Source organism: Microtus pennsylvanicus, chromosome 4 (assembly GCF_037038515.1).
Source record: "Microtus pennsylvanicus isolate mMicPen1 chromosome 4, mMicPen1.hap1, whole genome shotgun sequence".
NCBI classification, from domain to species: domain Eukaryota; kingdom Metazoa; phylum Chordata; class Mammalia; order Rodentia; family Cricetidae; genus Microtus; species Microtus pennsylvanicus.
In genome coordinates this window covers 89,230,726-89,258,287 of record NC_134582.1, presented here as the reverse complement: position 1 = coordinate 89,258,287, position 27,562 = coordinate 89,230,726, and the positions used below count along the sequence as shown (strand labels likewise).

At 43.6% G+C, this 27,562-nt stretch overlaps 1 protein-coding gene across 13 annotated transcripts in view; it reads left to right on the top strand.

The window, feature by feature from the left end:
- Phactr1 (phosphatase and actin regulator 1) overlaps positions 1–27,562 on the top strand; it is a 438,973-nt gene that overhangs the window by 168,035 nt on the left and 243,376 nt on the right. Inside the window, exon 1 of one of the 13 annotated variants that reach the window (XM_075969818.1) lies at positions 11,911–12,183. The exons of 10 other annotated variants lie outside the window; for them this stretch is intronic. The gene's annotated coding sequence lies outside the window, so the exon portion shown is untranslated. Of the gene's footprint in view, positions 1–11,910; positions 12,184–12,511; positions 12,629–27,562 lie in introns of those variants that run through there. 2 more of the 13 variants (XM_075969820.1, XM_075969819.1) reach the window with 2 other exon arrangements.

Sequence of the window (27,562 nt, the reverse complement as noted above, 5' to 3'; positions counted from 1 at the left end):
CTCTGTGGAGATGCTCTGCATCTTGCTGTTGAGTTTCCTCACCTTTGCTGGAGCCACGGAAAAATAATTGGTAAAGGATGAAAGTTCTGCATTTTTAGCTCCCAGGTTGCTATGTGGATTATTAACTGTTCCCCACACCACATGGGATTAATTGGAAACAATTGCAATGTTCCCACCACATTGCACCGCTTCCCTTCATTAATTAAGAGGCATTGCCCTCTGTGCTACTGATGACAAAAGGGACAGCTCCTCAATTACCAGATAGCAGCCGCGGAAGGAAAGGGCTCAGAAAAACAGAGGACAGGAAACCCAGCCCAGTGTCTGCAGAGAGAGCCCCTGAACCAACCCAGCAGCTGTTGGGCTCCCGGAACACTCAATTCTAAGCCTCTAGCTCAATCCATATGTCTCTATTTCTCTATTTACTACTTGACAAAAGATGCCTAAGAATGGAAAATATGTTAAGGAGCATTAAATAACAGCCTGGTTAGTTAAAAAAATTCCCTCTCTATTCATAATCACATCTCTATATTCTTAATTTATTCATTGAAAAATAAATTAAAAAGAAAATTAAAACAGTGTCTACCATATAAGCCTCTTGAATGATAAACCTCCTTCAAAATAAACTTACTCTGTCCAGAATGCTAGATATGGGAGTGCTTGGTTCTGTGCTTCAAAAGACGGGTCGTCCCCACAAAATAATGTGTCTGATCAGGGTGTTACAGTGCTCAAAAGTTTTTTGTATATCCACTTTGCAGGCAAGATGGGGCAGGGAAGAAAAGAGAAGAGTAGGGACAGGAGAGAGAGATAAGGAAGACAACTTGCCCAAAATTGCACCCAGCTTCTGTGAGGGAAGACTACTGAGAACTTAGAAATACGCCTGCCCTGCCGGAAATCTCAAGGGAAGAGGTCTGCCTCCTGCGGTGCAGCGCTATTTCTTTCAGCGCCCCTAGGATGTTTTCATGCTCTTCCTGTTCTCGGTGCCCTAGTACAAGCTGTGGATGCTGCCCTTATTACTTTCTCTTTCTGTCCTTGACTTCCAGATAGTAATTCCCATCACTCCGTGGGTCTCTATAAGAAGCCACTTCCTCCAGGAAGCCCTCCCAACCAGTGCCCAACTCACCAATCTCTTAGCCCTGCTTGTTGACTTGTCTGCTATCCAGTCAAAACTATAGATCCATAGCTAGGACTGTGTTTATCTGGCTTTAGGATGGGAATGTTCTCTCGGTCTTGGTACTAAGGAAATATTTATCAAGCCAGTGAATAATAGAAAGTATGAATGAAGATTTTAATAGATAGCATTTCCTAATGTAGTCATTAGATTCCGGGATTCCAAGAAAATAGAGGTTCTGGTGTTTAGGGTCCATTGGGCTAGGAAGTGCTAGCTCATTTGCTGCAGGACTTCTCAGAGCATGTGAACTGCTGAAGTGTGTGAGGACGAGCTGAAAAGCCAGAATGCCAAAGGACATTACCCAGAACCATTGCCCAGGGATTCCCTTCTGAGACAGACAATTGCAGAAGAGCAGTATTTTAAGGAACACGCATTCGGGGATATCACAAAGGAAAACAGAGAAGCATCTTGACTGATGAGAAGATAGATAGTGGAGAATTAAAATTGTATAAAATGCTAAGTAGACTTTCCTAGCAGAACATTTGGCACTAAACATAGACGCAGTTAGAGATGAGCAGGGATGGAGTGCAAGATCAGGAAGAGTTCAGCGTCGTGCTGAATGACTTAAACATTGTGCTGCATGGGAGACACAAGCTATGGAAAGGATGTCACCCGCAAGCCCTATTTTAGAAAGATGATTCTGGTGGCTGTATGGAAAATAAAGATGAGCATTTTGCAAATGGAAAGTCAGTAAAGTTATTGTGGTGGATCTGGTGAGGGGCTAAGGATGTAGAGAAGAGAAATGGCAACTGGCATAAAGGGGAAACTAGACAGGAACCTTCGAGGGTCATAGGTGCCTACAGGAACATGAGACCAAGAGAGGGCTCTAGACACAAGACAACGCTCAGGAAATAAGTACATAGAGAAGGGGAAAGGAAAAAGCACCCCCACAAATCTAGCAGCTCACAAATACCTGTAACTCCAGCTCCAACCATTCTGATGAACTTTTCTGGCCTCTGTGCACACATACACACAAACACATGCACACACACACACACCCAAACACATATGCACACATAAACCCCCACACACCCAAACACATGCACACAAATACACATTCACACATACATACACATAAACAATGCATACACACACAGAAACACACAAAGGCGTATACACTCATAAAGACACATGTACACACAAACATACACAGACATACAGACACAAACATACACCAACACATACACATACAAACACATACATACATACATACACAAACACATATACATGTAAACATTCATATACACATACATACACACACCAACACACACTAACTCACTTATACAAACACATACATACACAACACATATATATACAAAACAAGATAAATCTTTTAAAATAAATGAATAAATAAAGGATGCCTTTATTCCAGGGCTATTTGATGGCATGACAGGTACTTCACTTTATGAGAACAGAAACCATAACCAATTTACTCATGTTTGTATGCCCAGGGCCTGCACATACATGTCAAGTTGATAATAACCAGTGACTGATTGACTAAATGAATACGCAGTCAAATTTGTGGGTGAACACTTAAACACAAGTGCTGTTTCCAATGGCCCTGATCTTCTCCAACACTGACATTGCCCTCTGTTGCCCTATTGAGATGCTGAGCTGATGGACTGAGTGATCTCAGAGCTAGTTGGTTCTCTATCTTCAGTGAGCAGGGACTTAGAGCAGCTTGACCAGTCTAAGATGATGACTCAAGAATGACCGGAAGTGGATGAGCTGGACCAATTTCCATTCTTTAAAACAATCCTTCATGATTGTCCCCTTTGCATGAAGGCTGAGCATTGCAGTAATATGGAGCATCTATGAAGAGGATGCACAGACAGACAGGAAGGAGGCTCTAAGACCTTGCTAGGAAAACCCTTCATGGTGACTGGATTAGGGTGGGTGAGCTGCTGCTGAGACAAACAGCATGCAAGTTCAATTATTGCTCTCTGTCTCTCTGTCTCTGTCTCTCTCTCTCTCTCTCTCTCTTGTTGTTAAGATACTACTGTTTGACATAATGATCCATTCACCTTGGCAATAATCCTAAGGCCTAAGCATTGTTTGTCTTCCCTCTTGGCCACAATAACCTGTCAGAGACCTCACAGCTAAGGTGTAAGTTCTGGTCCTAAGTGATTCCAAGGCCTGAGCATTGGACCCTATTGCTTTCCCTAGGAAGGTACATATGGGGAAAATTATATTTCCATCTCAGCTAGGTTCATCTATGCTTCCTTAGTGTGTACCTGTGGCTTTCACCCTCTGATATAAGTGACTATTTACTAACTAGAATTATGTTAAATTTTGTTTTAGAACAGTTTTTGCTTGGTTCCTTATTGGCTTGTAAGACCCCAAACATCAGAAATAAAGTAGAATAGACTTATTTGAAGGTTGGAGCAGAATTCTGAATTCAGAGACCAGGAATTACTGTAAGGATGAGATAAAAAAATAATAATGCAAAAAAAAACTGATTTCCATTTCCAAACCCTAAGCCAAAAAATGAAACACCTAGGAACTGCAAAACATTTATCACTCCAAAGCCTTTGTATCTTATGGGCAGTATCTTTCAGCATCGACCCTCTCCTCTCAACATAGGTTCAATGGAAGGGGAGACCGGGTAAGTGGCCCAATGCACTGTGCTTATCTGGGGATGTTTCCAGGAAGAGATGAGCTGTGGGTAATTCCTTTACAGACAGAATAGACACAAACTAGCCAGAAGGTCGAGTGAGCTAAATAAGGTGTGCATTCTGGAAGAAGTCTGGCTACAGTGACTATGATCTTACTATTTAAGACAAGTTTAAAGACTACTTATATATTAATACATTCACATACAACTTTTAAAGACTGTTTAATATTAATGTCTTCTTAAATCAAAGAGGTTTGACAACTGTGGTAGTGATTTTCTTCTTTGCTGTGACAAAATGGTGACAGAAACAAGGGGTGAAGGGCTGATTTGGACTCACTGCCTGAGGGTACAGTCTATCACTGTGAGGATGGCTGTGGCTGCAAGACGACACCACCTGCTGACTTCCCAATAGACAGAGAACAGGAAGTTGACTGGGCTATAAAATCCCAAGGCCCGCCTCCCAGAAAGGCACTTCCTCCAGTTAGACCCCACCTTCATGAAGGTCACCTCCAGGAAAGGTACTTCCTCCAGCTAGACCCCACTTTCATAAGGTTTCAAAGTCCCCTAAAACATCATCACAAGCTGGGGACTAAATGACCAAGTACATGAGCCCGTGGGGGAGCATTTCACATTCAAACTGACAGCAATCTGAGATTTAATGTAAAGACAGATGTCTTCTGTGATCAGAAAACCACACTAATCAAGCTGCATTGGCAATTGGGTTTTCTTAGTACACACACACACACACAGAGGGGGGAGGGGGGAGGGAGAGACAGAGAGAGAGAGAGAGAAAGAGAGAGAGAGAGAGAGAGAGAGAGAGAGAGAGAGAGAGAGAGAGAGAGAGAGAGAGAGCTCACTATAAAGCTTAGTATGACCTTGAATTCCTGACCTTCTAGAGGAAGTCAGTTTTCATGACATTGCCTAGGGAAGTTTCTCCAGTCCCTAAAATTAACCAGCTTAAATGATGCCAAAGAGGAGTTCCAAGCACATCTGGATTCAAAGAGGGAAGAATTCAGCTCCTGTCACTTGATAGGAGAACATCCAGCTTCTAGAAAATGTGGGATGACAAGCATGGTCTGTTCTGTCCACCTTTAGAAAACATAGTCTGCAACACGAAAATTTGCTAGAAGACCCCTCATGTGACATTTATCATTTACTGGGGACCTCATCCTGTCTGCATTTTAGAAACAAGAGGAAAGAGGCTCAGGGCCATGCTGGCTGGGGGCAGTCAGCACCTGCCATGGTCCATGCCCTGTAGATGCTTTATGAGCATCGGGCCAGATTTTCTTCTTACTTCACTAAAACTGGACTATATAACCTGTGTGATCAGGTGGGATGGCTCGAATCCAATTCCAGCTCTCTCGATTCTGCTCCAGCAACCGTTTCTGACTCCACTCACATCCCTCTGGCATCTGACTTGCGTCTCAGTCCTATCTGGACCCAAATCATGACACCAATCCCACATGGTGCTTTGGAGAAAATGAAAGGGAGCAACAGAAGCAGCCTCACCCTGTGGGAAGCCGCCTTTCCCCGTTGCTCACCCCAAGTGAAACTGTCACTTGCCTTGTGCTGAGATGACTGGAAGCTGTGTGAAAAATGGCTTCTGAAATTGGCAGTGGCACCGACCTGGCAGGGTGCGAGGTAATAACTACCGTGTTATGGATTATTCTGGAGCCCTCAGATCATGTTCCTGTCAGGATCTACCTTCATTCTGGGAAGCCTTAAGACACAGCCCCCTTTGCTCCAAACAAGAGTCTTTTGGTCTCAGACCATTCTTGTTTATAAAATTGCAGACTTTCCACAATGAAGCAAAAACAAACTAATCTAAGTTTAGAAGCCCGGTAAGCTTACTAGGGCTTTGGCAAGAAGATCTCCAGGCAGAGCATCTTACAGAGTTGGCCAAGAATAGCAAGGCACAAAACTGACTCACATCAAACATAATAAATGGGAAGAGTGGAGGAAAAAAGAAACGATGGGCAGAGAGAGGAGGGAAAGGAAGTCAGAAAGGAGAAAAAAAAGAAGGGAGGAAAACAGGCGGTGGACAGCAGCCAGCTCACCACCTGCATGGGTGTCAGAGGTCAGAGAGGAGAAAGAAGATGGGGGAACATAGGAGAAGAAGAGTGCATGCCCTCCGCACCCCACAGACTCCCCGACTTAATCCCCGATGCTTCATGATGATCTAACAGCTCTTGGTCATAAGAAAGACATTTTCTTTGCAAAGACATAGCAGTCAGTTATCCTACCAAGAGCTCACAGACCCCCACCCCTGCAAGAATCTCCTGTGTCTTCAACCCCTCACAGAGTCATGCGTCTAAGCCCGAGCCCAGACTCCAAGTCCCTCTGAAACGCCACTGACACCTTCTTATGTTGGTATCAAGTCTGTTGCACTATGTAGGTCAAGATGTGTTTACTCTGTGACACAAGTGGATTTTCTACTTATTTCACTTTGAGAAGAATTTGTTCAGCCTGCAGCCAGGCACGGCCATTCATATGGTTTAGTTTTATTTGTGGAAACAAAGCGTAGAAAACAGTAAACAGTTGAGTAACAGACATGCGGGGGGAATTAATTTGGAATAAAATGCTAGGCTCCTGGAGACAAGACAGTCTAAGGTCCCTAGCTTTAAAACAGACAATTTTTGATTCACAACAAAACCGGGAGGAAGGCATAATGGTTTTTCCATGTTCATAGCACACAGCCTTGCGCACTGGCAGCATTTGAACGCTGCAATTATTATAACAGACTACCTTCACTGTCACACCTTGGCCCATAGTTTATATTAGGGTTCACACTGGCATCACGTGTTCAGTGATCCTCCACAATTACATCATGACAACAATGAGTGAGACTTCTCTTTGCACATGGGATCAGTCTTTCCACTGGTTGAAGCGACAATAGACTAGAGCAGTGGTTCTCAACCTGTGGGTCGGGACACCTTCAGAAAACCGTTATCTCAAAAAATATTTATATTACCATTCAAAATAATAGCGAAGCTACAGTTATCAAGTAGCTACGAAAATAATTTTATGGTCGAAGGTCACCACAACATGAGGAACTGTTGTTTTTAATAAGGGTTGCTATTGGCGTACAAAAGAGTTCCACAACAGCCCAGAATGGAGTATCACAAAGGTTTATTTATTTGGGGATAAACTCACAGAAAGGGTAGCGATCTGCAGTCTTCTGAGTGCGCTGGGAACTGGAATCAAATCCAGCAGCCAAGAGGCCTGTGCACACTTTTTGTCTGCATTTATAGTACATGAGACCACACCCAAAGTGGGCCAGTATCCTAAAGGCTTTTGGCTGAAGGAGTTCCCACAGCACCTCACAGCATTAGGAAGGTTGAGAACCACTGTTCTAAAGTATAAAAAAAACTACTGGAGAGCCAGAATAAAGGAAAACAAACACATAAAGCAATGACACTAAGAGCCATGCCTGGAATGTCACAGGCCACCATGTACTTTCTCCACGCAAAACACTATCAAAGTATGTCTTTTTTTTTGCCCCAGCTACCTGAGAATTTGAGGCCTAAAAAAACAAACTAGAAACACAGAAAATATAGAACCCCCGTGTATTAAGCTGTTGTTAAAATAAGTTACCATGTGGGAATACAATGCCATGGATGTTGGAGCTGTAATAGTTCACCAGTTAATACTAAGCATGGTTCATAAGAATGACCTTAATATACTTATTCGAAGAAAAGAAATGAATTAAAGATGTCTCATCTATTAGAAACTGGAGTAAGTCACTGCCGTATCCATTTGTTGTTGTTGGAATTAAGTGAGATGCCCAGAATGCCTAAGACAGTGTCTAATGCTAAGCGCTGGTAGCACTGATATATAATAGTGAACACGGAGATGATGGCTGGGTGATGTGTTGAGCAATTGGCAGAAGAACTGGGAATGAGGATATTTTAATCCTTCAGACATGTATTAGTCATGTTGCTCATGAAGATAATTTTGTGTCCTAAGGTGACTTCAAAAGGTCATTATCATATGATTATGTGAGATTGAAAGAACTCATATTAATTATATATATATATATATATATATATATATATATATATATATATATATATACACATACACACACACACACCAAGCTGTAATCCTGTGTTATACTTTATCTGTTTCTAGGTGGTGTGGTGATGTAGATGGGAGGACTGTGTAGTCAATGGATGATCAACCCTTAGAAGAGTGATATTTGTTGAGGAGTTGGCATTTTTAAGGATGGATATTCCAGGCAGAGAAATCTGACTTTAAGCAAAAGCACAGAGCCGTGGAGTTCATGTCACAGTTAAAAACAGAGACAAAACAGAATCAAGGAATTGAAGCAACGAGGCAAGGGAGAAAAGTCCCTAAAACTAATTTAAAATTATCCAATGTATCACATGAGGCAGTAGGGATTGTATCTAAAAGGGAATAGTTTTCTACTGAATTCAATGCTTACGCACGGTGAAGGCAAAATGAAAAATGAAGGTCTTCAGAGGCATGAAGACCAGGCATGGGTTCTCGACAAGGCCTGGATTATAGCCAAGACCCTGTGACTTAGAAGTGAATCAGTGGATTTGATAAAATTGGATGGTTTATTTCAGAGACTTCAGGAAATGGACAGAGAGGAGAAAGGTATATAGGGCATATAGGACATATGTAACACCAGGGATGCTGACATAGGGTCACATGTGACAATGGGGATGTTGACATAGGGTCACATGTGACATCGGGGATGCTGACATAGGGTCACATGTGACATCGGGGATGCTGACATAGGGTCACATGTGACATCGGGGATGCTGACATAGGGTCGCATGTGACATCGGGGATGCTGACATAGGGTCACATGTGACACCGGGGATGCTGACATAGGGTCGCATGTGACAATGGGGATGCTGACATAGGGTCACATGTGACACCAGGGATGCTGACATAGGGTCACATGTGACACCGGGGATGCTGACATAGGGTCGCATGTGACAATGGGGATGCTGACATAGGGTCACATGTGACACCAGGGATGCTGACATAGGGTCACATGTGACACCGGGGATGCTGACATAGGGTCACATGTGACATCGGGGATGCTGACATAGGGTCACATGTGACATCGGGGATGCTGACATAGGGTCACATGTGACACCAGGGATGCTGACATAGGGTCACATGTGACAATGGGGATGCTGACATAGGGTCACATGTGACACCGGGGATGCTGACATAGGGTCACATGTGACAATGGGGATGCTGACATAGGGTCACATGTGACACCGGGGATGCTGACATAGGGTCACATGTGACAATGGGGATGCTGACATAGGGTCACATGTGACAATGGGGATGCTGACATAGGGTCACATGTGACATCGGGGATGCTGACATAGGGTCACATGTGACATCGGGGATGCTGACATAGGGTCACAGTGACACCGGGGATGCTGACATAGGGTCACATGTGACAATGGGGATGCTGACATAGGGTCACATGTGACACCGGGGATGCTGACATAGGGTCACATGTGACACCAGGGATGCTGACATAGGGTCACATGTGACATCGGGGATGCTGACATAGGGTCACATGTGACAATGGGGATGCTGACATAGGGTCACATGTGACAATGGGGATGCTGACATAGGGTCACATGTGACATCGGGGATGCTGACATAGGGTCACATGTGAGTGACATCGGGGATGCTGACATAGGGTCACATGTGAGTGACATCGGGGATGCTGACATAGGGTCACATGTGACACCGGGGATGCTGACATAGAGTCACATGTGACACCGGGGATGCTGACATAGGGTCACATGTGACAATGGGGATGCTGACATAGGGTCACATGTGACATCGGGGATGCTGACTTGAACAGTACAGATAACCCAAAAAGGGAACTTTCTAAAACCAAGATTTATTTCCTTTACTTTTCATACTTCCCTGGTAGCATGAAAGAAATTAAATCGTTGGTATTATCTCAGTTTCAAATTTATTAGATGTTTTCCTGTGCCACTTAAGAAAATGTTATTTGAGTGACACCACGGGGCTAGAACCAAGTGTATACAAAACCCTTTTCTATTTATTTATTCATTTATTTTATTGCATTTGTTATATGGGTGCACATGCATATATATATATATATATATATATATATATATATATATATATATATATATATGATCAGAATTAACTTGAAAGGGTCAGTTCTCTCCTTCCATCACATAGGTCCCGGAGAACATAACCCATCAGGCTAGCAGCAAGCACCTTTACCCACGGAGTCATCTTGCTGGCCAGCAAGCTCTTCTTCTAAAATTTCTAGCCAATATAGATGACTATGTTACCAAAGAATGAATTCCTACCCCACGACGGTTAAATATAATCCAGGGCTAAGCTGTCTAATGTGATAACCATTATATGTGATTACTGATGGCTTCGAATGTGACTATTCCTGAATATGATATAAGTGTAAAATACAAATTAGAAGTCTGAAATACAAAAAAAGAATACATAATAATCTACCGTTTATATTAACTACACGTGAATATGATTCTTTGAATATATTCTAAAAATAATTTCACTAGTTTTTTAGATGTGGCTTCTATAAATTTTAAGGTTATGTACATGATCCCTATCATATTTCTATCGATGAATGTTGATCTATGAAATTCTACTTAGATAATCAACGTTTTCCGTTATTGTCCCTTGTCCATTACGAAGGTCCAATACCTTCCAATGTGTCCTTATCCCTGTTAAGGAAATAGTAACTGCAGCCACTGTCACAACAGGTGACTTGGTATTTACTACACCTGCACGGGGAGGCACAAACAAACACCCATCAGTCACTCCACTTAGATTTTCCTCACACACACCTGGCTCTTTGCAAGCCAGAGCAGGAAACACAGACCTGACTGCTAATTCCTGCCTGTGTGGATGGCTACTCCGACTCTAGAAAAGCAATGTGATTCCTCCCGGTTCACTGCAGAGGGATGGATGGGTAGAGAGTTAACAAAGTCCAAGGTGACTTTAAAGGCACACCATCCCTCTACTGATCATCTCTTTAATGTTGGTCATGGGATCGGTTTCCCCTGGAAGACGTGGGGGTTAGAGAACGGGAAACAAAAACATTGAGCTAGTGTCTGTTCCCAAAGACAGCAATGATCCTTTTCCAGTCCATCCCACATCTTACAACAAGACCCAGTTAACTTGCAGACTGGAGGGACCAGAAGCCACTATGCATACAAATCGTCTTGTGAAACAGACAAACTGGCTAGGGTTTTGCAAATCTGGTCATCGTGATACGTCTGTGTAATTTCATCCCCATTCTGCAAAGAGCCTCTCCATTCACAGCCAGCTCTCAGTGGCTGCTCAGCAGGCATCATTTGGCAAGAGAAGGTAGACATAAATAGGGGACATTGGAGCAGAATAAAATGAGTCACACTCCCTTCACCCTGGAGTGTGGTGACTTCAAGACTGGCCATTTGGCCTTGGGGATTGTGATATGGTTGGGGGTGGAAGCTGAAGGTTTCAACTTCTGTAGCAAGCTAGCACCTCTTACTCGTCCATTACAAGGTTGTTGGTTGGGGGAGGGTGTAGGCAGATCAGATTGGGGGGGGGGGCTAACGACAGCCCTCCCCCCAGGTCCAACTTACCCTTTTGACTCCTAGAACTTAGAAATGTGACAACAGCAATAAACACTGCGGGCTTTAGAACTAGTGTGTCTTATAAAGCCATCTGAGGCTTTTCAACTCTGGGTTCAGATGCCATCTGAAATCGTTCAATACCTAATCTCAAGAAAGCTACTGTAGTTACACCATGAGAAATCCAAGCCTGCCCCAACCCAGAGCTGTCATTTAGGAGTTCCTGTACCCAAGAATCAAACCAGAGAAAAACAAAAGCAGTATGCAGGAAGTCAGTCCCCAAATGAAAATTCTGGAAATGTTAATTGTCTTTGTTTTGTGTTTTGAGTGCCTTCCCACTCTGGGGTATAGATGCTCTCCCTGAGGACTTAAGGTGGGGGGGGGGGGTTGCTCCTGGATCAGTTTAAATTATATAATGGAGCCAGGAGAGTCAGGTGATGGGATTGCTAATTCCCTGTAGGAGACAAATTGCATATTTAAAAGCTCAACAAATACTCAGAAAGGGGGGTGGGGGAGCAGCAGCTGAGGCGGTGGCTGTGAGTTCCAGACTTCTCCATGGCTGAGTCCTTGGGATCCTCCCAAGCTGAGACAGTGGCGTTGCCGGCTGAGTCTGAAGACTCACAGAGCTTGGGGGCAGTCAAGTGCAGGTCCAGGGTCTGGGTTGGCTCCCCAGGCTACTTTCTGTTTCACTTCGAAATGTCCCTTGCTTCCAAAACCGGTGGCCTCCCAATTCGTGGGAGAAGCCGTACCCCTTGGAGACCCCGGACTCTGTAAAGGTACGAGGTGACTGCGTCTGGTCTCGGGGGTAGGGGGTGGGGGACACACAGCCCGCCGGGAAGGGTTTGGGTGGTCCCGCCCAGGAAGATGGGATCTGTCTGCGGGCTGTTCTGGGATTCTAATGAGGCTCGGGAGGGTATTTGAGCTTTGAAAGGGAGATACAGTGGCCCCCTGCCGCCTGGATGCCTTCTGCCGGGTGAGTTGGATCGGTCCCCCAACTTCTCCACGAGGGAGCTGGTCAGCGGCCAGGCTCTGGCAACGCCGGGAAGGGGGACGAAGGGGCTGCCTGGCACCGCAAGGCTGTGAGTGTAGCATGTGTGTTTGCAGAGCCCAGCCCTGGGGGGAGACTGTGGCTCACTCTGAGAGAGCACAGCTGTTGAAGAACCAGAGACCAGACCCTGTGTGGATGCCTGTGTGAGCCCAGAGATCTGGGCGGTCTTTAAGGTAGGCGCCGGAATCTGGAATCATTTTGGTGCTTTTGTGGGTTTCTTAAGTGCATTCTTTTTGTATTGGCTTTACTCTTTGCGTGATTTAGAGGATTTTTCCCCTTTGGGGAACTGCCAGCATCAATTGGTTTGGTTTTTAAAATCTTCGAGTCCAGTTCCTAGGATGTCCCTGAATTACCATGTAATCTATCCCCGAGGACAGGTCCAGATCTGGAGATGTTCTGTAGACCCAGGAGATCCTCTTGCAGACTTCACTGCAGTGGAGGCGCTGGAGCGCTGGCTGCTTGCTAAAGCAGGCTCCTGGGAGCCTTGGGAAGTTTCTGACTTAAAGACACAGGAAAGGCAGAACCCGAAATCAGAAGCAGTTCCTCGCGGGAGGCAGATCAGGGGAAGTTGTGGATGCAAAGGAAAGATGACTGGAAAATGGAAAGTCAAAACAAGGGCTGGGTTGGGAGGCCCTGGCATTGTAAGGTTTGCTGCAAGGGGATGCGAATTACAGGGAACCTGTTCACCTGCTCACACGGAGTAAGAATTGCTTTAGTTGACTGTGTGGGCGCAGACTTCTAGAGACGCAAATATATGGACTAGTCATGCATTACAAGAGCTAGTTTCTAATCGTTATTCTTCTCTGGCCGCATGAAGCATGCTAAATGAAACAGGCTGATATTAAAACCAGAAGGGAAAGTGTTTTTAAGAATACTGACTATAAAGAGATATTCAAGTTTTTGCTGTATCTTATCCTTTCTCACCTTACCTCCAAATTTGGGCAGATTGGGGGAGGAGAATGTGTTGAATTGAAACAACTCTTAAAAATGGTACGGTTATTATGTGACAGGCTCTTGTACAATTCAGTGAGAAATGTCTTATCAGTGCTTCTTATGTCTCTAGGACCACATTTGAAAATTCAAATGGCCTGTCATAAATTTCTGTCATTTTTCTCTTTCCTGGGTGCCAAACACCCCATTTATCCTGATACTCAACAGATAAAACTAAAGAAGAAAGCCAAAGATGTCCTGAGCTTTTACATTAAAATATACATTTGAAATATAGATGGTTATTATAAATATTTATGATAAATATAAGAACAGCTCAGGGGCCACCTAATAAAGACCGTAGTGGTACCTTGGGAAAACCTTGTTTAAATAATTGAAATCCCTTTATTTGGATTTCTATCAACTTAAATGAGCTAGAGACCCTTATTTATGTTCTTCAAGTATGTACAGAAAACTGAGATTCTTAAAGACGGCCTCTAGACACCGTTGAGCATGGGACTTTGAACCACTTAGCCTTGGGCACATTGCTTCGCACTCTGATTCCCTACAATTTGATGATATGCCTAGGTTTGGGTGCCCACATTTTCTATGCCAAAAACTCGGGCGTACAGTTTTACAGAGGACTTCCATATTACTTTCATTACTGGGGCATTCTGGGAAGTACTTGTGGATACCAAGTTCTGTCCTTTACCGGGTATTTCAGTACTTTATTGGATATGATATCAGAAGATGTGACATAGAACAGATTTTGAAAATCGAGGTCTTAGGGGAATACAGGTGCTTTGCTTCGACCAATAGGTTTTGAAGCCAGTCTGAGTTGTATCCCTACTTCAGTCCCTCCATCAGTTTAGTGAGCAAACATGAAGCAGGTTTCTTGGTTTTGATAAGACTTTTCTCATCTATGAAAGTGAGTGATAGCCAGTTGGATTGAAAGTAAGGAAGTGTCGCATGGATAAAGCCACACAACTTAGGGGATCGCAGCACCTTAACCCACCTGCTGTCCTCATTGGTCTTCTTGACAACATTTAGTGACTGCAGCATATTTAGGGGGAAAACTAAACAAAACAGGTCATTGATGTCCGTTCATGTATCAGACAATAGAAAGTATGTGTGAGCCCTTATCCTAGCATCTCTGATCCTCAACAGGCTTTGGAATGAATTCACTAGCTTGTCTATCCTGGATATAAGAGCATCTTCATCCCCATGCTTTGGGCATGTTTTGGTTTAAGCCACCCAGGGTGTCAATGGCAGCACCTGGTGAGCATTATTGGCCTCCAGATGTCCCTGAGAGCTCCTAACTGGGAAATACCACTGCTAGAGTGATCCCACAAAGGCAGCCCTTGTCTATGTTAAGTCCGACACACGGTCCATTTGATGTTACAGCCTATTTAATTTTGCCTCTACCTTTGTCTCATCCTGAATCAACTGGAGTTAGGAATCCTGGGGATTTTAATCCCACTAGAGTAGAAGGGCCACTGTGGTCCTTGACTATGTTCCCAAGGTTCTAAGACCACCTTACAATTAATCTAAAGGTGACCAAGGCCCTCCTTTTGCATTCCTTGATGTTTAACATACTGTGAAGTTTGGAATCCACGGCTCCAGGCTAAAAGGTAAAAGTGTGCAGATGCCTAGCTTCCAGCTTCCCAGGAAATCATTAAATGGATACAGCTTCCTTTTGGGGGTTGTCTTGAGGAAGCAGTGGTAAGAACTGCACAGGGCCTCCTTTCCTAGGAAAGCCACAAGATAATGCCAACATTAAAGAGAAACGGGACAAACAACCCAACCAAACTGCAGGGGAAAATGAGATCACAATTTCTAGAAAACGGAAGTACACGTTGATAATTAAAAAATACCGTAGACGTGACCATGTCACGGTGCTGAGAGGAAAGGCGAAGGGGCAATGTGTGGGAAAAGCAGCGCAGGAAATGAGAGGAAGGGACAAGCTTAGCTTGTGCCCTGAATACATAAATTGTTTGGTTGGATCTTATTTCCTCAGTTGCAAAACGATAAGTAGCTATTTCTACCTTTCCCCCAAGGTACTCAAGAGAAACCAATGAAAGTCTGTGTCAAAACTTAAGAGATGGGCTGGGAACCTGAGGCAGCCAGGAAAGTGGTTGCTATGTAATGTGAGTGTTAGAGTTCTCATCACCAGAACCCGAGTAAAGGCCAGGTGGTTATGTTGCCTGCCTGTAATCGCAGCACAGGAAGGACCTAGGGACTCCCTGGAGTAAGCTAGCTAGCCAAACTAGAATAGTGAACTAAAATAGCTAAAATAGTGAACTCCAGGTTCAACTAGAGAGCCTACCTCAGTAAATAAGGGAGAAGGTCATCAGTATTGGGCCTCCAAATGCATATGCGCACACACGCATGCAGGCACACACACACTTGGACCTCCGCATGCATATATGCACATGCGTGCATGCACACACATACTCAAGAGTGTGCACGTATGCAACCACACATACATGTGAACACCACACACACACCCATTGGGCCTCCACATACATATGTGCACACACACTCACAAGCGTGCAAATATGCATCCACACACATGTGTAGCCACATACATGTGAGTACACAAACACACATACACACATATATCTATTTATACACATATATCTATATATGCAAAACAAACAAGCAAAAAGCTAAAGAGATAGGAACCTACAGTATACCTCATGAATCTAGCCAAAAGAAACAAAAAAATTTATTTAGCATTAAAAAAAAAACCCTGTCAAGCCAAAAGGAATATATGTATTAGTAAAAACCATAAATTTTCTTATTTAAAAAAAAGGAAAATAATTTCAACAATCTCTAACTTGCAAATAACCAGCAGGTGCTATGTCAGTTGGCTAGGGCTGCTGTCACAACAAAATGCCACTGCCTGTGTGGCTGTCACAAAAGGAACCATCCCTTCACAGCTCTCTAGACTAGGAAGTCTGAGATCAAGGGGCTGGCAAGGTTTTCCCTGAGGCCTCTGCCCTTGGATTACAAACTGCTAGCTTTTCACTGGGTGTGATTGCTCTCTGGTCTATGTATTGTTTATGTTCTGATCTCTTCTTATGAGGACACCACAGGGTGAAGCCCTCCCTTATAGCTCACATGCCACCTGAGTCATCTCTTCGAAGGTCAGCTCTCCAAGTGGAGTCACCGCTGAAGGTCAGGGTTTCAATATGAATCGACAGCAATTCAGTTAAGGATATATATATATATATATATATATATATATATATATATATATTTTAAATGTAGCATCCTTGTTTCTAAAGCTAGTGAGATCAGTTAGGAACCTAGCATTTCTCTAAAGGAAAATGGTACCATCTTCAGTTGGTCACAGGCTGACCTGCAGATACAACCTCAGGTCACCTGGGTCAAGCAAGCTTAAAGAGAAGCTTGGCTTCCTGGGGTATTTGAACTACGTGGGAAAGCAAGGGCCTTGTTTCATTGACTCCCACTAGATGTTCTGTCAAGGAACTAAATAGGTTATCCTTAACAAGGCTGTATCTCAGCAAGAATAGCTCTCCAGGAGGGAAGATGTCATCTTGATCAGATGGCCTCTTGAGGTCCAAAGGATGTTGGCACTTCTCTGGACAACATCCCATTTTCTTTCACTCCTGTGCCTCACAAAGGAAGTTGAAAATTGACACTTTAATCCAGGTTCAGAATATGATTTACATGACGAAATATGCTCACACCCTTCCTAGAGTCAGCCCCCAGCCCTCTCTCTTCCCATCCTTTACGAATAGTGACATAGCCCCTTGAAACAGACACACAAATTCTCACGTGCACTCATGCACACTCAATGCAGAGACAGAACTTGGGAGTAGAGGGGGAAACGATGTGCACATGGTCTTTGCAGATCATATCCTCTCGAACTCTTCTCTTTGATTTCACAGAAACTGATTTCGAAAGTTCTCAGTGGTATGGCAAGCACGGGCGGCGACAGCTGTAGCAAATGTGCTGACCCAGAAAGGCACAAGCCAGAAAAGAGTAACAGATGGAGTGTGTGATTCAGGTGTGCGCAGGTGAGGGCGAGAGTGCACACACCTCCTCTCCACCCTGCACCAGCAGAGAGGAGGCTTCCGCACCTTTAGCTGGCACATTGGTGCAGCAGTTAGGTGGGGCGTACCCCAGTTCCCAGCTGGCAGTATAAATGCTCTTATCTAAACAAGAAAATTCCAGCTAAAGTGTGGGTAGTGGAGTGGGGAGGGGTTACACAGACAAGACCTGCATTGGTTTTCCTTTGAGCTAACTGCTGCTGGCGATGAAAAATTGCATTAAGAAAAGCAAAGGAGGCCATATTGAGTGGTGTGCACCACATCCCATCATGTCCTTCTTCATTAAGACTATTCATGAGAGCAGAGAGAGGTGAGTTAGTGAAGGGCTTGCCATACAAACATGAGGACCTGAGTTCCATGCCAGAACCCATGTAAAAACCCAGATGTGGTGATGTGTACTTGTCATCCCAGAACTGAGGAGACAGAGGCAGGAGGATACCTGGGGCTTGTTGGCCAGCCAACCTTGCCTACTCAGTGAGCTTCAGCCCAAAAGACAGCATAGATGGCACCTAGGGAATGATACTCACACACACACACTCACACACATACATGTGTTCATGCACCTACACATATGTGCACCCACACAGATGCATGCCCACCCAATAGCCATGCATGGGAGGTATCCCTCGAATGCTTTAGATAGAAAGGTCATTCCCTGGGTGTTACAGTCATGACCGATTCCCAGCAAGTCAAGAACACACTGCATCATTAGTAGACAGATTTCTTCATGCCAGGCTCCTTTCTCTGGGCTCCTCTGAAGAGCCAGAGCAGATAATTATGGCTTTGGTTTGCCCCAAGCCTCAAGCTTTCGGGAAGCAAATCCACCAAAGGTATTGAGTGCTCATTTTGGCTATTAGAATGAGATTGTCGGAAGAAAGTGTGATGTAATTTACAATATGTTGTTGTCTGAACTACTTAGCCCTAATTTGAAGGTTCATGACCTACCCCCCAAAAATGCCCTGGTACTGAAAATGGTAAGAATATACATTTGGGAGCAAGTTCCCATCTTTACAACCAGTGTGGGCGTTTTGGCTTTTGTGATAAATTGGAAACACTTCTAGTTTTTTGGTTGGTTCGTATGTAGAATCTCTCAAACCAAAATGTGCTTTATAATATCATGTCTTCTTCCACAAAGGGGAAGCTGAGCGCTGTGTGGGGGCTGTTGTTGTTGTTATGGAGTTTAATCAGCAAGCATTTATCATCTACTGTACCGAGGGCAAGGCATTGTACTAAGAGTTTCACGGCGTATGAAAGGATGAATCACGCCATCCCATACCTTTTCAGAGAAATAAAGCATGTGCATAAGTGTTTTAACAAAATGCAGAAAATGACAGCTTCCATGAGAACAGAAGAGGGGGGTTATCGAGGTGGGGAAGAGGGAGGGGGTAATCCTACCTAGAAAAGCCTGTCGAATTATTTCTCACAGAAGCATCTGAAGGGCTGGGGAGCTCTATTTCCATAGGGGGTGAAGAAGCAGAGGGTCCAAGAGGAGGATGGATGGGACACCCCAACAAAGGCTAGAGAGGAGCTGGAAACAGATTTCTAGAGGAAGACTTACCTAGGGGTGCACAGGCCCAGGGGCCAAGTCAGCTTTGTTGGTGGTGGGGGAGGGGCAGAGAGGAAGAAAGTGTCCTGTTGTGCCTTAGAGAAACTTGAATGACAATCCCGGAAATGGCATGGTGATCTTTTCTAGCTATTAGTAGGGTGGCACAAATAGAGAGAGACAGTTAGTGGTCATTAACGAAAGCAAGCACAAGGCCAGATCTGCACAACAGATGCTTAGTTTATCTGGCTTGAACTGTGCCTCAAACTCACCAGCTATGACCAAGGCAGCTGATCCTGCTTTGCCACAGGTTCTGTCTGTGCCGTTTTCACCTACTTCCTAGAGTGGAGTGTTTATAAATCAAATCAGTTCTCCAGGCGCTTGCTCACTCATTCATGGGAGTGCATTGGGTGCTGGAAATTCAAGCTGGAGTTGAGCAAGGTGACACTCTATTTAGGCTCCCATCCTGTTAGTATGCATTTTGAGGTGTACTGATTGTCATACCTTGCTGACTTTGTTGATGCCGTTGCTGTTTGGAATGACCTCCACTGTTACAATATTGAAGCATCCCACAGCCAGGCAGAGCTCCTGACTACAGGCAGGTAGTACTGTGTCAAGTATGACACACACACACACACACACGTTCATCAGCACTATTCAAGGCTCGACTCATACAGCAGGGGTAAGAGCTCAGGTTGAGGGCAAGAATATCAGGTATTATGTTAGGAGCACTCACCGTTTACAGGCGCAGTTGTGGGGCTCCTATGAATGATCTAATTTGATCCTGACACAGTCCAAGAGTGGGGGACTGCTGTTCCTGTTTTGTAGATGAAATACTGAGGCTCCAAAAGTACAAAAACATGCCCACAGACACCCCGCAAATGAAAACGAGAACAGGGATTGCAACCTCAGGCCTCTAACCCGGGAGGTTAGAGCAACATGACGCTTTAGAGCTGGAAGCAAGTGCCGGTGATGCTGGTCACACCCTGCCTTGAGCCCCGTCGCTTGTTTTCAGCTGCACTTTTTCCAGCACTTGCCCTCCTCCACTTTTACTATGCATCTCTCTATCTGCCTGCCAATTTTATTCAACTTCCTCTTCCCCAAAGGAATGTTGTTCTTCTGGCCTCTACATGTCTTCCTTTTCCTCTTCATCCTCCTCCTTTTCATCCCATTCTTTCTTCTCCTCTGCATTGCAAAGGGATCATTACAATTATTTGGTTGTTGCAGAAACTGGACATGCTGAGCCATGTGTGTTATTATATTGTTTAAAATATTTATCATTTCAGTGTTTCCTAGAATATAATACATGTTTTTGAGAATTATTCTCTAAGTCCTTCTTAGGTTCCTGTTAGTAAAGGGGCAGTTTGCTTACTGACATGCCTACTAAGAAATGAAACAAAGAAAAATTACATTGTCTGTCCATTAGATTTGGAAAACCTGGCATAGAAAGCCATGATTCCCATTTATATTTCTCCTGAGACATCAACGACCTCTGCTTTTTAGATTGCAATCTTTTGCAGTTGTCCCAAGTCTGTATTGGTGAGCTTTATTTACTGATTTTCCTGAGATAATAAGAAATAAGATATTCCCCAACACTTTAGCTAGTTTCACAGCACTCGGGCCTGAGGATAAAACAGCTCTGTCACAAAACAGACGGTATTCCATCCGAGATGGCTCAGGGCCATTTATTATATTCAAAATCAAATTAACAATACATAAAGGAGACTCAAGCCAGAGTCTTAGGTTTCTTTCTTCCTAAAATGCTCCTTGAATATGTCTAAGAAGGTGACCATTATTTCTTGCCACGTGGAAGTGCTGTCTCTGGAGCTGTGGCAGGCCTTAAAACACTCTCCAGAGCGCAAGGCCTGGAGCTGCAAGGAGACCTTCAGTCTAGAATCGCTGCAGGTAAGTAGAAAAGACTTCACCCAAGGGGAGCTTTAATTCTTTGAAATAACCCAAGTCTGAGGCTCTTCATTTATAAATTCAAAAAGCCAAAAGAGCGGCGCAGGTGGCAACGTAGTAGATGTTTCTACACTCAGTGGACCAGAGCTTTTCAGTGAAATCTATCCTACATTTATGTAGAGATCTGCTAACGTAGGAACAAAGGCTCTGAGAGCTCTGTCTTCTTCCCCTTGGCCATAACCTGAAAGGGAGCTGGGAAAGTGAAGCTTCGTTTGATCCAATAAACACTAGAAACCATCTTTCAAGTATCCCAGACAGAACTGTGTCCAACATGTGCTTTGCCAAACCCAAGGGAAATTCGCTGCATATGTTTCTGATTCATTTATAGTTCAATCATCAAAACATTGCTTCTCGAGGACTAGTTGTGGCCAAGAAACTCTTTAGGAGCCATTTAAGAACATTATCTTGAAAACAGGAAGCCTCCCTTTGCCAAGAGCTCACAGATGCTCGGTAGAGGAAGCCTGGATATTAAGCTTTCCTAACCTGGTAGAGCCCCCCCCCCAACCCCCTACTACCACATTCCATCCTCCAAATGATATCTCAGGATATAACTCTCTGCCTGACTCCATAATGTTAGCACGCAGCCATTAAAAAACTAAAGCAGAGGGCTGGGGTATAGCTCGGGTGGTGGAGTGCTAACCTAACATCCATGAAGCCATAGGTTCAATTCCCAGCACTGTATAACACCCAGTGTGGTGGTACAATCCTGCAATCCCATTAGTCAGGAGACAAGGACAGGAGGATCATAAGTTTAAGGTCATCCTAGGTAGGCTACAGAGTGAACTCAATGCCAGCCGATAACGCAGGAGACTCCACTGTTTTCTGGTTTTGTTGTTGTTGTGTTTGTTTGTTTTAAGTAGACTTTTACAAACAGGCCTGGAAAGCACTAGATTCCAAAGAGCTATTGACTCCAAAATGAAAGAAAATTCTTTTTATTTTTCAAGTTTAAAAAAAAAATTACTGTGGTTAGTCAAGGATAATGTTGAAGTTGGCATCTTAACCAGTTTATGTGCATAGCTCAGCACATTAAGCAATCATCCCCACCATCTTTCTCTGGAATCCTTCCTCACGCAAAATTGAAGTTCTGTGCCCATTAAGGAATAGCACCTCCCATTGCATTTCCCATCCTTCCAGCCTCTACTAACTGCTGTTTTATTGTCTGCCTTATTAGAAAGTGGCATTCATCCAGTAACATAAATTAACTCTGTCACTAAAATGCAAAGAGACTTTTAGTGTATGGATTCTTGTGTATATAATCCTGGGTTTATTATAGGAAGAGGAATAATGTCTTGGCAAGATTGTGTGATTTTTAGAGCTTCACAGTGAGACCCTTTCAAAAAAAAAAAAAAAACCTATGTGATCGGCACAGAGAAGACTAGGCCCTGCCCTCGGTGAAAACATGGTGGTCAAATAAGTCAAAGAAAAGTCTAAGACTTTCTAAAAAGAAAAGTGGTCTCAGGTCAGTGTCACGTGAGACTCTCAAGACATCTCGTAAATGATCCTCACATCACGATCCTCAGCCTTCCAGCGATCTGATGTGGTTGATCCTTGAACCATATTTTGTAAAAGAAGGTTCTAGAAGGTGAGTAAATATCCCTCGGGAGCCCTTAAAATTCTAAATCAAATATTTTGGGAGGCACTGGCATTTCTTAAGTGCCCTAGAGCTAGCATGGAGAACCTCTGACTTGGAAATGCTGTTCATATTTCCATGCTGTCTCTCCCTAAGTCAAATAATTCATGTGGGCCTCTAGCGGGTATTTAACTGTAGTGGATTTATACTTCTCTAATAGGAGCCCCAAGCAGCTATTTCCATTTTGCTGATAAAAGGCGCCAAATGCTTTAGATTCCTGATGTGTGGACTGCATAGCTAACATTCAGCTTAAAAAAATCTAGCAAGCTTGTATTCTCATCTACAGAGGTCATCCTACAAATTCAGGTAAACTACATGAAAAAGTATGAACAGAACGAACACACATCCTCAAACATTAGGGGAAAAAAAGGGCTAATATTCACAAATGTTTAGACAGGTATCCTCAGAACCTTGTATTGAAAAATATCAGGAGAAGTTCTTGTGTTACAGATGTTTGGAACAGATGCTACAATCCACTTGTCTGCCTTGTAAGATCAATGTACTATTACTTCTGTGGGGCTCAGAATTCCACTTGTAACTGCACACTGATGGATCATCTCAGATGAGGCATGTGCAAACTATGCCCCTAAAAGGCTGAAAGTGCCCTCTACGGTTGGTGTCATCAGCATCACACCTAAATAAATATTAAAGAATGCCTGCAAAACGCAGTTGTTTCCACGTTAGCCTAATTGAATCTGAACGTCTCTTTTGTGCAAAGTGGCTCCTTCTTATTCGTTCCTAATTTCTGATGTCAGAAACTATTGTGGGCCAGCAAGGTGACTTGGCAGAGAAGGAAGGACACCTGCCACTAGACCTTTTGTTCTCTGAGCACACATGGTAAAAGGACACAACTTGTCCTCCAGCCACACACACACACACACACACACACACACACATGATGGCACACAAACATACACGAACAGAGATAGACTGATAGACACAAACACACACTAAATAAATTATTAAATAATAGAGAAATCTATTTGTTCTGGTAGGTGGATGCCCAGTCAATTTAACCCCTTAAACGGTGCAATGCTACTTTACAGCTAAAATTCACCTATCTAAAAAGCCACTCTTAGCTACTCTCACTGTTTTATTGGCTAGTGGCAAGCTTTTAAGAATTACTAATTTTGCTGCCTCAATATTTTCCACTTTGTGATGTGGGTAGTTCATGTGCGTGAATCAAAAGCTGACACACACACACACCCCACACACAAAATATCATTATGAAAGACTTGGTCATTTTTCAGGAGCTGGAACTGTATTGTAATGACCAGAAGTTGAATATGATCACTAAGGAACAGACATGACCAGGACAGTCATGAAGAGATGTGTGTGCGCGCACACGTGTGTGTGTGTGTGTGTGTGTGCATGCATGTGTGTGCACACTCACCTGTGCTCACGCATGAGTGCAATGTGAGGTATTTTCCTCATTTATTCTCCATCTTATGTTTTGAGGCATGGTCTCTCTCTCTCTCTCTCTCTCTCTCTCTCTCTCTCTCTCTCTCTCTCTCTGAGACATGGTCTCTTACTGGAGCTGGAGCTCAGTGTTTGGGCTAGTCTGGGCCAGTGAGCCCCAGGTCCCCCAGTCTCATCACCACTCCACCAGTGTCAGGCTGCAGACACACACCACTGTGCCCAGCTTTTCCACGGCTTCTGAGAATCTGTAGTCAGGTCCTCATGTTTGCATAGCGAGTACTTTGCCCCTGAGCCATCTCCCCAGAAACACAAAGATTTGTTGTTGTTGTTGTTGTTGTTGTTGTTGTTGTTGTTGTTGTTGTTGTTATGAAACACTGTTTTGAGCCCTGTGTGTGGCCAGCCAGGACTGGAGGAAATCATTCAGGATCCCTCTTTCTCATGTCTTTTCTGACCCCATCTTCACCCATTGTGAGTCCTAGGGCCTACGACTCATTTCTTGGCCATTATCACTACCTGTGTGGTTGTCGGTTCTCAGTCAACCCTACCCAAGGATGGGGACCAGTTCCAGGTTCCCCCTCAGATGCCCACATTCACAGGTGCTCAGGTCCCTTATGTACAACGGCATGATATTTCCACATAACCTACATTCCTCTTCCAGATACTGTAAGTCACCCCCAGATTTCCTATAGCAAGCACTGTGCTAATAAGTTGCACTATATTGTTTATGAACAATGACTAGGGGTAGGTTCTTACATGTTCAGCACTGATGTCTCTTTTTTTCTTGAATACTTCCCATCCATGGATGGTTAAACCATGATTTGGGATTTCTGGGCACAGAAGGTTGTCTGTACTCTTTTGAAATCTTGATTTGAAAAATATACCCTTTAAATTCCAGTTCCCCATTACTGGAAACTCAAATAACTCAAGTCCCTTGTGGGATATTTTCAGATAGACTCCATTTTTCATTTTTGAGGAAAAAATATCTGTTACATAATTTGAACTGATGGCCGGTGAGCTCATAAAAGTAGTTCGCTTAGACAATGCAATTTTCTTCCTGCAGCGGCACCGTTCACATTTTGGAGTCTAACTAAACTTTAGAAAAAAGCCTGAGATTCCATCCAGGGCGATCTCTGGAATAGGTCCTTAATTCTCACAGCCGGAGACTGCGGTTTCTGGTGATAGATTAGAAGCATCACAACAGACAGGCTTCCGATAAGGAAGTTGCCCAAACCAAGAATGAAGCATTGTTAACAACACCAGAAAGAAATAACAATGGAGGCCAGACCTCTCAGACCCAGGCAGAAACCAGCAAGAAAGAAGCCACATAAGATCGTAAGCGGTGAGGGAAAGATGAAACAGAAAGTCGTCTCCAGATTCTAAGAAATAATTTTGGGCACTGGAGAGATGGCTCAGCTCCCGAGAACGCTTGCTGCTCTTGCAGAGGACTAGGGTTCTGTTCCTCCACCTATGTGGAGTAGCTTGCAATTGCCTGTAATTCCAGTTCCGGGAAAAGGAGAGCTGCAGACCACCACAGGCCAAGCAGCAAGATCCTGGAGACAGAGGAGACAGAAGCATGCCAAAATTAATTTTAAAACAGCAATGATAAGAGAAATTTGAGTCACAGAAGCAGCTTTTCCAGTAGATCCTCATTTGAATACCCTGGCGATTTCACTTAAGATTCGTTCTGGATCTACCAGCTGAAACTCTCTAGACATTTTACACAGAGATAGGAATGTCAGATGAACATGCCCTGAGGGAACCAAATGGATGGAACCCTTGGAGTAGCTCTATCTGGAAGGTTCCTGGGAATGGATAATCTTCAACCACACACCATCCATGTGTTGCCAGTGAGCCCTTGAAGGACGTATGCGGGCGACTGTGATGGGCTGTGTTAACATGGGATGTTGAAGATGTAGCATGAAAAGGTATATAAAACATCGGTTGATAATCTTTATATTGTTACCTGCTGAGACAGTATTTTGGGTCTGTTTGGGAGGAATGGGGCATGCAAGCCATGCTGAATGTGCAGTGTTGAGAATACACCCTTCAGGAGTTGCTTCTTCTCCTTCTTCCATGTAGGTTCCAAAGATTGAACTCAGGTCATCAGGTTTGGTGGCATACTCTCTGAGCCAGCTTGCCAGACCATAAGAAATAACTTAACCAATTTCTATTTACCTTCTTAATATAGATATTAGGTTGTTGTTGTTGCTTGAGCTCTAAGCTGGGGCCTATGCTCTGCTTCAGAGCCCAAAGCATTAGAGCACATCAAAATGTGTAGATGGTTCATATCATATTAGAGGTACTCTAAAACCTGCAGATAAAATCATACTCTCTTAAATACAAGAAGTAACAGGAAGCCACAGGAGGCAGAACTTTTTGATATTCATTTATTGGGTCTAGGATTTAAAATGTGACTTGAAATTAATCTCTCATTATTGGGTGTTCCTGGGGATTGAACCCATGGTCTTTCACACAGGAGGTTAAGGCTCTACTTCATCTTCAAGCTTACACTCTCCTTCTGCTCTCTTAGCTAGATTTTGTACAAAGGCAAAGACAGGTGCCAGCAGAAACTTGGGAAAGAAGGAGCCTCCCTAGCATACCGCCCTGAAAAATAAATGTTTCTCAAATAAGTGGAATATTACTATGCAAATCATTTAGTCATGGTTGCTCCAGAAATTGGTGAGAAAAATAAAGTGTCATGTAAGAAACATCTAAATGGATTTGCCTATATAATAGATTGCCCCTCCCCCATCAAGTATCCATTAGTAATATGTGTGTGACAAAGAGCATGGCATGCATCTCTGAAGCTTCAGCTGGCAATTAACCTCCCTGAGTTTATAAGAAGAGAAGCCTGGAGCTTATGCTAAGATTGAACACACTTTTCATCCTCACTATTAATAAATGTCTGCAGGTAGTAAACCCTGTGCAAGGCACAGAGCACACAGTGTGATGTGTTAAATAAGAAAGGCAGAGCCCCTGCTTTCTCCAGGATTATAAAAAACAAACCTGTAATTACAACATAATAAAATAGCTTGTACTATAAGGAGTTACAAAAGCATGCTGCAAAGGAATCCAATAAGAACATAATTGGAAACAAAAAGACTCCAGTTTGAGACCTGCAGGTTGTAGAAGCTGTTCCAGACACAGGGACATGCACAAATGCAGGGAGAGAGAGACAAAGGAGCATCAATTGTGAAAACCTAGAGAACTGAACCCATCTCATTTTGCAGTCATATGGAAGGCAGGATCCGAGGGATGGGGAGAGGTAAACTTGGAATGGGCCAGGACAGAGCCTGAATAGTCTAGGATTCCATTTATGTGAAGTGACCACAAAGGTCAATCTATAAAGGCAGAACATTGATTAATGGCTGTCTGGATTTAGGGTGGAAGTAGGAAGAAGTGCCAGTAAGTTGTGAGTTCATTTTTTTAGGAAATAATGGAAATATCGTAAAAATAGATTTTAGTGATGACAATTCTGTAACATGTAACAAGACACTAAATATATCAGTTCATGGAATTATAGTGACATATACTTAGAACATATACA